Below are 12,330 nucleotides of genomic sequence, written 5' to 3'. Positions count from 1 at the left end.
ATATTGTAACTATAATTCTTCCTCGGTAATTGTTTTGTTATATATAATTTTACCATGTTAAAGTTAAAACCTTCCTTTTTTAAAAAAAAAAAAAGAAAAAAGGGCAAGTGCTGTGGATATTGTTCTATATAAATAAAACACTGGTGGCCAGTGACGAGGCAGGAAGTAGGTGGGACAAGGAGAGAGGAGAATTCTGGGAAGCGGAAGGCTGAGGAGAGAGACACTGCAGCCACCGCCAGGATAAGCAGCATGTGAAGACGCTGGGAAGCCACCAGCCACGTGGCAAGGTATAGATTTATAAAAATGGGTTAATTTAAGATAAAAGAACAGTTAGCAAGAAGCCTGCCACGGCCATACAGTTTATAAGTGATATAAGCGTCTGAGTGATTATTTCATATGTGGATTGTGGGACTGCGGGGCTTGGGGAACCTGGAGAGAAGCCCTCCAGCAACACAGGGTTTCTCTGTGTAGTTTTGGTGCCTGTCCTGGATCTCGCTCTGTAGACCAGGCTGGCCTCGAACTCACAGAGATCTGTCTGGCTCTGCCTCCCAAGTGCTGGGACTAAAGGCATGAGTCACCACTGCCCAGCTGGTATTGATCATTTTTATCTCATTCATTTGATTTATATATTTATTCATTTTGAGTTGTTTAAAGACAAGGTCTTGCTATATAGCCCAGGCTAGCCTCAAACTTGAGTCAATCCTGCTTCTCTGCCACTGTGATAGACACCATGAACAAAATCAACATAGGGAGGTTTATTCACCTTACACTTCCAGGTCATAGCCCATCACTGAGGGAAGCAGGGGCAGGATCCTGGAGGCAGGAGCTGAAGCAGAGGCCTTGGAGGAACAGTGCCTGCTGGCTTGCTCTCCATGGCTTGTTCAGTACACTTTCTTAGAACACCCAGGACCTACCGGCTGATAACGTCAGCGGGGCCCGCCCACATCAATCGCAGATTTCCCACAGGCCAGTCTGATGGGCTCTAATGTGGGTCAAGTTGACAAGACTAACCAGCATGGCCGTTATGCCCAGCTTAATATTAACAGTCTTCATAACAAATGCCTCTCCTATCTGTCATCTACAGGACAAACACATCTACTGCATGCATTTTGTTCTATTCTCCCGGTGATGTCTTCGGGACCTTCATCTGCTGTGGCAATAATAAAAACATCATGCTTGTTTTCTCAAATAGCACATTGTTTCCTTAAATACATAACAACAAGCAGCATGTTTCCCACAAGAGATCTTTGGAATGTCATCGTTTGTATCCAAGCGTCATGTCCAAAGGGATTTCCCTAATGTTTTGGGACCATGGCAAAGCTAACTCTTTCTCCTCAAAGCCCAAGTCCACGCCAGCGCCTGATGGTGCCAAGGCCCGTTGGTGTTGTTGCTGTCCCGGGAAGACAGCAGTGTGGCCAGGGCGCGGCAGAGCACTGTGGGGCCAGGTGTAGGTACCAAACCATGCCATCCCTAATCGCTCTCTCAGGTTAGCACAGCAGGCAAAGACTCAGGAACTGTCAGAGTGCCAGGTGCTGTGTGGCAAAACTTTTCCTGGGGAGATGCAACACACACATCTACTCACCCCAAATCGGGAGCCCACAACCACCAAAGTCCAACTTGGTGAAGCACGAGTTTATTACTATTGGGGTTACGTAGCGGATACGGGTGAAGGGTCACTCACAAGAGCAGAAATGACTCAGACAATTCTGTCTCCGAAGCCCACCCGGCATGGTGACAGTTCACAGAGGGAGGACCTGGAGCACACACTGCACAGCCTGCAGGCCACTCGACAGGTTGGGGAGCGTCCTTTCCAGCTGCCTCAGTTGGTCTAAACCTCTCCCAGGCAGTTCGGTGGGTTTCTGCTTCTTCCAAGCAGCAAGTCTGGCCTCTGGGTCTGGTCTGTTGTCTGTTTCAGGGACTGCAGGGTGGAATGTTTTAACCTCCGAGGAAACTGTCACACAACACCAGGGACGGGGTGGGGGGTGGGAGAGCGGGGATGGGTGGAGTGGGGGGGGGGGGGGAGGAAGGTGGGAGGGGTGTGGGGGTACGATGGTCAAACAAGCACAACATGAGTGAAGCCCTGGGTTTGACCCCAGCGTGGCAAACAGAAAAAGGAAGAGAGGTTTTGTTGCAGGGTTCAGTCCCTCCTAGCACCTGGGGGGGGGGGGGGTCCTCACCAGCACACTACACTAGCACACTACACCAGCACACCACACCAGCACACCACACCAGCACACACCAGCACACACCAGCACACACCAGCACACACCAGCACACACCAGCACACTACACCAGCACACTACACCAGCACACTGCACTTTACACAGACCATTAGATCCGAAAGCCGTTCAACAGTCACGGTGGCGTACAGCTGCAATGCCAGCACACCCGTGACGTCAGCCCTCAGGAAGCTGGGAGATGGGGGGGGGTGGATCATGAGCGCAGGGCCAGCTTAGACTACATAGCCAGGCTCTGTCTGATAAAACATATCCCGGGTCAGAATGAACACGCCTGCTGCCCTGGCCAGCTCTCTTTCTCTCTGCTTGTCCTGGGGCGTATGCCCCCACCTGCCATGCTCACAGACACTGCCTGAGTCACAAGAACAGTCCCCTCCTGCTCCTCCTTCCACCTTTGCTCTAAAGCCACCAAAGGGTACCCTGAATCACAGGCATGGGCTTGCTTTTCTGTTTGCTTGCCTTTTTAATCCTTGGGCACAAAGTTCACCAACTCCATCCTCATAACATGACACGCATCCGCCCATCCCCGTAGTTAAAGCTGAGCCTCAGTTTCCCCCCTGGCCCCCATATGTGGACCGTTGAGAATGACCTTTGATCCCGTGATCACATCCCACAAGGCCCCAACTCAAAGTCACAACCTAATGGTGAGCCCTGTCTGCCAGGAGAGCCCTGTGTTCAGAATCAGAACACAGAGCTGGGGTATGGCTCAGGTTCAGCCTGAGGGAAGCGGTACTGAAAAAAACGAGAAGGCATACTGTGGTAATATATTGTGTACTCCAATAAAACTTATCTAAAGATCAGAGAAGCAGAGCCAGCCAGCCACAAATTCTCACCTCTGCGAAACCCTCAGCCTCAAGAGAGTGCCTGTTTCCTCACGCCTTACGTACCTTTCTCTGTCCTGCCATATTACTTCCTGGGATTAAGTGTCCATGCTTCCCAAGCAAAAGCTTCTCTGCCTCCCAAGTGATAGAATTAAGGGCGTGTGCCACCACTGTCTGGCCTCTATGTCTAATCTAGTGGCTGGCTGTGTCCTCTGATCCCTAGATAAATTTTATTGGGGTACATAATATATCATCACAGCATATAGCATAACAAACTAGTTTACAGAAATGCCTTTTTTTCCTCTCCTAGATCCAACTGGAATTCTGGGTACATACCCCCCAAAAATGAATGCAGGCACCCAGTGGATTATCTGTACACCAAAGGCCAAATGACAGGAAAACCCAGGTGTCCACTACTGGATGAATATTATTCAGCCTTACAAGGGAAATTTAACACATTTCAACATAAAAAACAACAAAACAAACCAACAAAACTCTTATGCTGGGCAAAATAAGCCAAAGACAATGATTCTAGTTGTGTGGATTTCTAGCGTGGTCAAGGTCAGAGGGAGGGTGGTCACCAGGCAGGAAAGAAGGACAGATGGTTGTGTTCCAGCTGGGGATGATAAAGAAGGTTCCGGAAATGTAGGTGATGGTCTCCACACAACACAGAAGTACTTAAATGCTACACACTGAAAGTGGTTAAATGATGTGTTTATGTAATATATATTTCATCAGTACGTTTAAATGAAACAAAAGAGGCTAATCTAAAGAGCTGTAGATTTTCAGTTATCTCACACTAAGGGAATTGGGCAGCTCTGGGGAAAGACACAAAGAATTTGGCAAAGATTGCCTGCCTGCTCTCATCTGAACATAAGGCTATGGGGCGCCTAGGGCCTGAGGGGTCTGTGCCTGCTTGAAAGGCGAGCGGAATGGCAGCGGGCAAGAGGAGGTGGCGCTGGGTCTTCTCACCTTCCCAAACAGCTGCCACTCTGTGCCCTGTGCCTCCTCTGCTCAGTGCGGCTGACCCAGAACTTTAGATTCACTCAACAGAAACACGGGTGGGTGGGTGGGTCAGTGACCAATAACAATGGGGCAGAACTGGTGGATCCTTCAGAACAAGAAGCCTGGGCCGGAGCGGGGCCGGCGCGGGGCCGGGTGGGTAGATGCTTCTCCAGCATGCACAAAGTCCTGGATTTGATCCCCATCAGCACATAAAACCTGACACAGGGGAGCACCCTACAATCTCAGTGCTCGGGAGGAGGCAGGAGGATCAGAAGTTCAGTCATGCTTAGCTACATGACAAGTTGGAAGCTAGCCTGGGCTACATGAGACCCTATCATAAAACAACAGTTTTATGATATGTCTATGTATTGTATATGTTGTGTATCTATATCTATGCATGTGTGTATATGTATACACACATGTGTGTATGTACACGTATACATGCGTGTGCATGTTTGTAAAGGCATGTGTATATATGTGTGTGCAAATGTATATGCATGTGTGTATGTATATGAGTATGTGCACATAAACATCACACATCTTGCTGGTGTTGTGCATCCCTGTGGAGGCAGGTGGGGAGTGTTCCTGGCTACTGCAGTTGCTCCTTTCTCCTCAGCTCCGCCCACTTCGAGGCACAGGACTAAAGGAAGGTGGGGGTGGGGAGGAGCAGGCTCAGCAACCTCTCTAGGAAACACACAGCCCTTGCCTCCATTGCCTGGCGGGGTGAAGGGACAGTGAGCCTCAGCTCTGCCAGGCAGGGCAGGGGCTGATGCTCCCGACTTGTTCTTCCCAACAACCACAAGATCTGGCCGGCTCAGGGGAGAACCGGTCTGTGTAAACAGAGACGACTCTGCATACACACCGCCTGGAGAGTGTTTAAAATGTGGGCTAGATTGAGCAGGGCTGACATTCTGCAGGTGAAGAAGCTTCCAGACTGGCAGGACAGTGGTGATGATGGTGGTGGTGGTGATAACGGTGATGATGGTGGTGTTGATGATGGTGATGGTGGTGGTGATGGTAGTGGTGGTGGTGATGGTGGTGGTGATGGTGATGATGGTGATGGTGGTGATGATGGTGGTGATGGTGGTGGTGATAACGGTGATGGTGATGGTGGTGGTGGTGATGATGATGATGGTGATGGTGGTGGTGGTGGTGATGGTGATGGTGGTGGTGATAGTGGTGGTGATAACGGTGATGGTGATGGTGGTGGTGGTGATGATGATGATGGTGATGGTGATGATGGTGATGATGGTGATGGTGGTGATGGTGATGATGATGGTGGTGGTGGTGGTGATAAAATAGTGATGATGATGGTGGTGATGATGGTGATGAAGATGACTTGGATGTCCTCTGGCCCTGTTCTCAGCAATGAGCCCTCTGTGTTCCTGATGTCTGCCTGTGCCACTCCAACAGGGACCAAATCTCACCCAGAAACAGCGGAGATGAATCTCTCATAAACACTGCCCTCTTCAGCTCCCCCTTCCGCCACAAGCTGAGCTCCTGATCTTGGCACAAACAGGCCAGCCCTCTGTGGTCACTCATCTCTGCTTCTCCTCCCACTGAGGACATCTGACACCCCTGCTCCCTCCTCCGGAAGAAGTCTCCCAGCGACCTTCAGACAAGCAAGCCTGGGCAAGCGTCTGCACCTGCAGAACCTCCCCACGCAGGTGAGGCCAAGTCCAGCATTGGGGAGAATCCTCTCTTTGGCCATATCCCAAACTAGAAATATTTCTTTCTTTTTTTTTTAAACATTTATTTATTATGTATACAGTATTCTATCTGCATGTATACCTGCAGGCCAGAAGAGGGCACCAGATCTCATTACAGGTGGTTGTGAGCCACCATGTGGTTGCTGGGAATTGAACTCAGGACCTCTGGAAGAACAGTCAATGTTCTTAACCGCTGAGCCATCTCTCCAGCCCTAGAAATATTTTCTTATGGAGCCATAATCCTGCACTGGGCCAAATTCTAAAATCCAATGCTCGGGATGCAGAGATGGCTCAGCAGTTAATAACAAGTGTTGCTCTTACAGAAGACTGGAACTCAGGTCCCAGAACCCACATCAAGTGGCCACAACTACCTGTAACTCCAGCTCTAGGGGGTCTGGTGCCCTCTTCTGGCCTCCACAGGTACCTGCACTCAATTGCAAGTTCACAGAGAGACACATAAACATATCACTTTTAAATTAAATAAAACCTTGACAGCTCCCAGAACGTTCACCAGTGCAAATCACCAAGTCCCACAGCATATTTTGTTGGTCAGAAAGAACTGCCTGGATTTTTTTTTTATAAGGACTCACTCTATCAGCCAACCATGGAACCTATAACCTTTAACCCAACGGCTCCTTCTGTGTAGATGGGCTCTCCAAATCCAGAAAAAGTGAAAGAAAAACTGGAATCTCGTGTCTCTGGTCTAATTAATAATGATATTAGGGAATGGAAATCAGTTTGGAGCAACACAGTTCAGCGTGGAATTTCCCATCAGCTTATTTCTGTGAACCTGTCAGTAGATGGTGGCTTATTTCAATCAACATGATCACATGATCAAGTACCAAAGTCCGGGTGTTAAGGTGGAGTGAAGTAGGATAAGGTGCTGGAAGGGTGAGCTAAGAACACACTTTTCAGAAAATGTCACAGCATGCAAGTCACACTTTCAGGGCTATCTCCAACTAACTCTTTTTCGTGTGTGTGTGTGTGTGTGTGTGTGTGTGTGTGTGTGTGTGTGTGTGTGTGTGTGCACCTGTGCGTATGGAGGCCAAAGGACAACCCCAGGTGTTGTTCCATAGGAACTGCCTGCCTCATGTTTTGACACAGGGTCTCTCACTAGGCTGGAGCTCAACTACCAAGCTGGACTGATTGGCCAGAGAGTCCCCAGGATCCACTTGTCTCTAATTCCTCAGTGCTAGAATTTACCAGCCTAGGCCACACACGGCATTTCTGCCTGGGTTCTGGATGGACTGACTGGCTCATTTATCTATCCCTAATTCTTTTGTGTTTGTTTGTTTGCTTGCTTGTTTATTTTTCGAGACAGGGTTTCTCTGTGTAACAGCTCTGGCTGTCTGGGAACTCACTTTGTAGACCAGGCTGGCCTTGAATTTAGAGATCCGCCTGCCTCTGCCTCCAGAGTGCTGGGATTAAAGGTGTGCGCCATCACCACCGGCTCCATTCCTAATTCTTAAGAGAGATGAGATGAGAGATAAAAGATGAGAGGGAGAGAGAAAGAGATGAGAGGAAACAGAGAGACAGACAGAGTCCAAGACTGAGCTGGAGAGAGGTTAATCTCAAAGACCCCCGAATACACACAGCAAGGTCTAATATTGCAATCCAGGCTGTTTGTATCATACTTTCACATACTATCTGCCCTGGTTATTCACAGTATCCACTTCTGATGTGGGCACAACACTCCGTCAGGTGAATTCTCTTCTGCTCTTGAATGTCCCGTTATGTCGTGCAGTCTAGAGCTAAAGGCAGCCTAGAAAGAAGCCACTCCAGACCTCTCCGTCTGGGCACGCGCACACGTGACATTCTACTGCTGTGTACCACAGTCAGGGCATCTTAAGGGAGAAAGAGTATATTTGGGCTCATGTTCAAGAGGTTGAGTCCGTCATGCAGGGAGGCTGGCAAGCAGCAGGCATGACGAAGGGAGGTGGGGAACACAGAAATCACATTTTCAACCACAAGCACAGAGCAGAAAGAACCGGAAGTGGAACAGAAAACCCACCCCTAGTGACCCACTTCCTCCAGCCCCGCGGCACGTCCTAAACTTCCCCAAACAGCACCACCAACTGGGAACCGAGTGTTCAGATGCCTCGCCTACAGAGGACATCTCTCATTCAAACCACACAGGAGACTCACTAACCAGACAGCTTTCAGGACGGACGTCAGGGAAGGCGTTTTCTGTAAGCACATCTCAGTTCAGACAGTGAGTTGAAGGACCTTTGCCCTACAGCAATACAAGTCCTAGTTGGGTGCAGTGGCTGCGGCCTGCGGTCCTGCAGTGGGGAGCCTGAGGCTGGGAACACGCCCCTCCCAGCCTCGGAGTTGACCACTAGCTGAGAACAATATAACGACATTTTCAAAAACAAAACAGGATGAATCCACATGGTGTGGTGGTGTATGCCTGTATCCCAGCACGGGAGGTAGAGGCAGAGGGATAAGGATTCAAGATTAGTCTTGAATAGCAAGTTTGCCATCAGCCTGGACTGCACGAGACCTCCCCACCTCTCACACCCCCAAAAGACGAATCCTACATCCTGGCCATCATCACAGTAATCGTTATCTCAGAAAGGCATCGGAGGCTGGGGCTCAGCCCCTAGCCCCTCTGCCAGCTTCCAGAGCCCTGATGGCCACAGGACTAAATTACCAGCATCAAGATAGCACACTTTACAGTCTTACAGTCGAGGCTGCTGGCTGTAAGTGGTCACCGGAGAAGCCACTGAAACATGTTAGCCAGAGGGCTGCACTGTGCTTCTTAGAAAGGTAAGGCTCCTGAACAGGTGGCCCGGGAGCTGGCTGCCTGCCTGCCCCAAAGCCTAGACAAGGATTTTGAGATCCGCCCATCCACCATCTCACCCAGCCTCACCTCAGGTGCCTTAGTAGCAGCTCCGTAAATTAAGCAAGCTTCCGAGAGAGTTGTGCCCCACGGCCGCTCAGAAAACACAAAGCCCGTCCGGAGGCCGCTCAGCACCACCAAGTCTCGTCCACCTTCAGAAAGACGTGCTGGCTCTCACGTACATCACATACTTAAAGGGACCTTTTCAAGGCTGAGAGTGACCCTCACTTGTACCCTACTAAGAGGGCAAGCTGGATCAAGGAACATTGTTCAGAAAGAAAGAAAAAAGGGGCGGAGCCAGAGCTCGCATTCATCAGAGCACCTCCCACCCAGCAGACACTAACCCCAGACGGCAAAGTAAAGTCAGACCCATGTGGCCCATGTGGCCCTTTCTGTGGAGACCAGCCTTCTAGCATCTCTGAAAAAGAGCATCCTTTGCCCCTCCCCCAAACCACAGAGGCTTGAACAGATGGGGTCCATTTTCAACGTGGGGCACACACTCAATCTGGAGAGGTTGGTCACTGAAATGTACTCTCAGTTTAGATGAAAGTATGCTTAAAAAGCCTGGCTGCGGAGTCTGATTACCTGGGCTCGATCCAGGGAGCCCTCAGGAGGTAGAAGGAGTTGACCTCTGACCTCCATACAATGTCATATACACAGAAATAAATGAAATGAAATGCAAAAGACTGATTGTGTGTGCACAGCCTGCAGTGAGTTTAAGTGGGTGCTGTACCCTTCAAGCCTTGCTCACTCGAACCCTGAAGGAGACAAAAGGACCTCCCCTGGTAGGAAAGGTGGCCACCCGTCTGCTCACCCACTCTCTTATCAGATGCTTGGAGTAACTGAACAATCAGGCCTTTATAAAACCCAGAACCGAGGGAGTACAGAAGCCAGAGGCCTACCCTGTACCCAGGGCGCAGGAGGTCCAGGTCAGGAGCCCGGGGGCTCACGCCAGAACCATCTAGTAATGCAGAAGCTGATAGGTGGGCAAGACCAGGGGCGGCCTCGGAATGGCACGAAAGACGTCTTCAGTTGATGGCTCACTGCGAGATACTGCCATTTGGAAACTGAAAGTCTGAAACCCTTTCAGTGTGAACTGTATGCCATATCATTCTCAAAGCCCGTTTACAGCGTCTGACTTGACCCACACTGTAAACCTACAAAAGTTATAACTGCTATAATATCTCTTAATTATTCGTATTAGGACTTTTAAAAAGTTACTCAGCTACAAACAGTCAGACCTGAGAACACACAATGATGTGCAGTCAAACTTCCATAAAGTAACACCAACTCTATTCCTTCCATTGGCCCAGGGGACAGCCAGGTAAGAAAGGTTGCTGGGCAAGGTCACAGGGACCGCGGAGGAGAAGCAAGGCTATGAAGCGTCCCTACTCCAAGACCAGCGTCCTTACCTCACCAGGGTGGAGACACGGTCCGGGGGGAGAGCGGGTCTCTTCGCAGGAAACCGGACCCCAACCGTCCCTGGGGCATCAAACAGGAAATGGGCCTGGTGCCTTGCCAAGCGGCCAAGAGCAACCCAGCCCTTGGCAAACCCACTGAGCCTCGACTGGACTTTCTAAGTCAGTTCAGCCACCCCCAGGGCACAGCTCTGATCCTCAGCTACTTCTCTACTTGCCCAGGCTTCTCTGTGAGCAAGTGGGGGTCAGAGATCACAGAGCTACACAGCCTTTCGAGTGTGACCAAAGGGGAAGGCCGCTGTCGGTCAAGCAGGTCCACCTCCACCTGTCATCTCCACCCCAACGGGGAGCCTGCCCCACTGCACCTGCGCACGCGTGAGCACACACACACACACACACACACACACACACACACACACACACACACACACACACACACACACACACCCTCAGGGTCGCTGGTCAGAGCTCAAGCTGCCCCCTCCCTCTAGGCCGCTCTGGTAGGTCAGAAAAAGGAAAAGACCCTGTAACTAGCCCGTTTCCCTCTGGCTTCCTCCCACCTGCCCCAGACCAGAAAGACCAGGCAGGAGAGAGCATGCATGGGTTCTGGCTACACACAACTGTCAACGCTCACACACCATTTCAAAGTTTGGCGAAACAAATCAGGAAACAAACGCACAAAACCCCCAGAAGCCTCAGCACTCATTCTTCCTGCTCAAAGTGGGCAGTAAAGTCTGTCTGAGCAAGCGCGGCAACTGGTTCTAAAACTGAGCCTTAAGGGGCTGGGGGCGGGGGGAGCACCTAGCACCCAGCACCCAGCCAGGGAACTTTCAAAATCTTCCCTTAATAACAATGAGACATTTCATGACATTTGCTTTTTACCCGCAAGAGGCTGACCTTGGAGACGACAGAGAACTGTAAAACAAAAGTCCAAAAAGTGACCCAAAGTGAACTCCTTCACTCTCAGGATGGAAAGGGGGGTCCCTAGGCCCACAATGTCATGCACACGAAGTTCAGGCGGCGAGTGGAAATGTGGGTGCTGCGCGCGCTCCAGCCCGGGGCTCTCTGAAGGTCGCCCGACTGTCACCTAGGCGGCCGGGGCCCGGAATCCGAGTACACGCGGCACGGCGGGACACGATGGCCTTAGGGCACCTTCCCGGGTGTCCCTGGCCCTGCAGGTGCCACAGGGGAGCGGTCGGGCCGCGGCCCCTCCCCAGCCGCAGGCCTGGAGCACTGGCGACTTACCCGCAGGAGGCGCGGGGACGGCGGGCGCGGTCCCGGGGCCGGTGTCGCTGCTCCGCGTCGTGCTCGGCCCGGCCCCGGCCGCCCGTGGCTCGCGTTCCCGGAGCTGCGGGGTTCGGCGTGGGCGGGTGCCCGAGCGATCGGGGACGCTCCGGGGCTCTTCAGGCGCGTGTCACGGGCCGGGGGCGCGCGGGGGCGGGGGCCGACTGGGCCCCGGAGCGGCGGGCGGGGGCGCGGCCGGGGACTGGGCCGGGGCCGGGGACCGTGTCGCGGGCGCCGCAGCGCGGCCTCTCGCCATGGCTCCGCGCGGCCGGGCCTCGCGCCTCCCCTCGCGCTGCCGTCACCGCCCGACGCGCGCCCGGCCCTCCCCGCCCGGCCCCGCCCCCGCCCCGCCCGGCCCCGCCGCCACCTGCGCGACGGTCCCCGCGCGCGCCACGCTCCCGCTCCCCGCCGTGAGAGGCTGCGGGACCGAGCGCTGGCACACTGGGCATCCCGGCGCGTGCGTCCCGACCCGCGCGCAAGGGCTGCTTGGGGACCCCAATGCCAGCGCTTCTGTCCCGCGGAACCAGCCCCGGAGTCAAGCACGGAGTTTGGACCGCAGGAGGGGGCCTTGGACCCGCAGTGTGGGCAACACCACCAAAGGGGGAAGGAGCCGGAGGGGGTGACAGACGGGACAATGAAACCCTACGGGAAGCTTTCATGCAAATAACACGCAGACGTGTTAACGCGGCCCACGCGAGCTCCTTTCCAATGGTCTCTCCAACCGGTCCCACGGGACACTGAACAGACTTGGAGCGGACTCCAACCTGAACCAAAGATGTGGAGGAAATAAACTCCTCCAGACCCTCCAAATTTCAGGGCTAGATAGGAACTGAGTAGGGAAATTGTTCAGGCAAAAATCTAACGATCTGAGACCTGTCTGGAACAGGAGGGCTGAACGACTGTGACTAAATGATATGCCTTTATAGCACTGGGTGATGTACAGAACATTCCAGCTGGCAAAACTGGAATCTGTGCTGTAGATCTTAAAATACTGGGTCAATGTTAAATTTACTA

General features: G+C 52.3%; 1 protein-coding gene across 4 annotated transcripts in view; it reads right to left on the bottom strand.

Moving 5' to 3' along the window:
- Trak1 (trafficking kinesin protein 1) overlaps nucleotides 1-11,555 on the bottom strand; it is a 179,326-nt gene extending 167,771 nt beyond the window's left edge. The window contains exon 1 of one of the 4 annotated variants that reach the window (XM_076577392.1): nucleotides 11,278-11,555. The gene's annotated coding sequence lies outside the window, so the exon portion shown is untranslated. Of the gene's footprint in view, nucleotides 1-10,929; nucleotides 11,200-11,277 lie in introns of those variants that run through there. The other 3 variants (XM_076577399.1, XM_076577400.1, XM_076577393.1) reach the window with 3 other exon arrangements.
- Nucleotides 11,556-12,330: the final 775 nt, after the last annotated feature.

This window comes from Peromyscus maniculatus, chromosome 7 (genome assembly GCF_049852395.1).
Source record: "Peromyscus maniculatus bairdii isolate BWxNUB_F1_BW_parent chromosome 7, HU_Pman_BW_mat_3.1, whole genome shotgun sequence".
Classification (NCBI taxonomy): Eukaryota; Metazoa; Chordata; class Mammalia; order Rodentia; family Cricetidae; genus Peromyscus; species Peromyscus maniculatus.
Note: the sequence above shows the minus strand (reverse complement) of the source record. Positions and strands in the feature narration are given on the sequence as shown.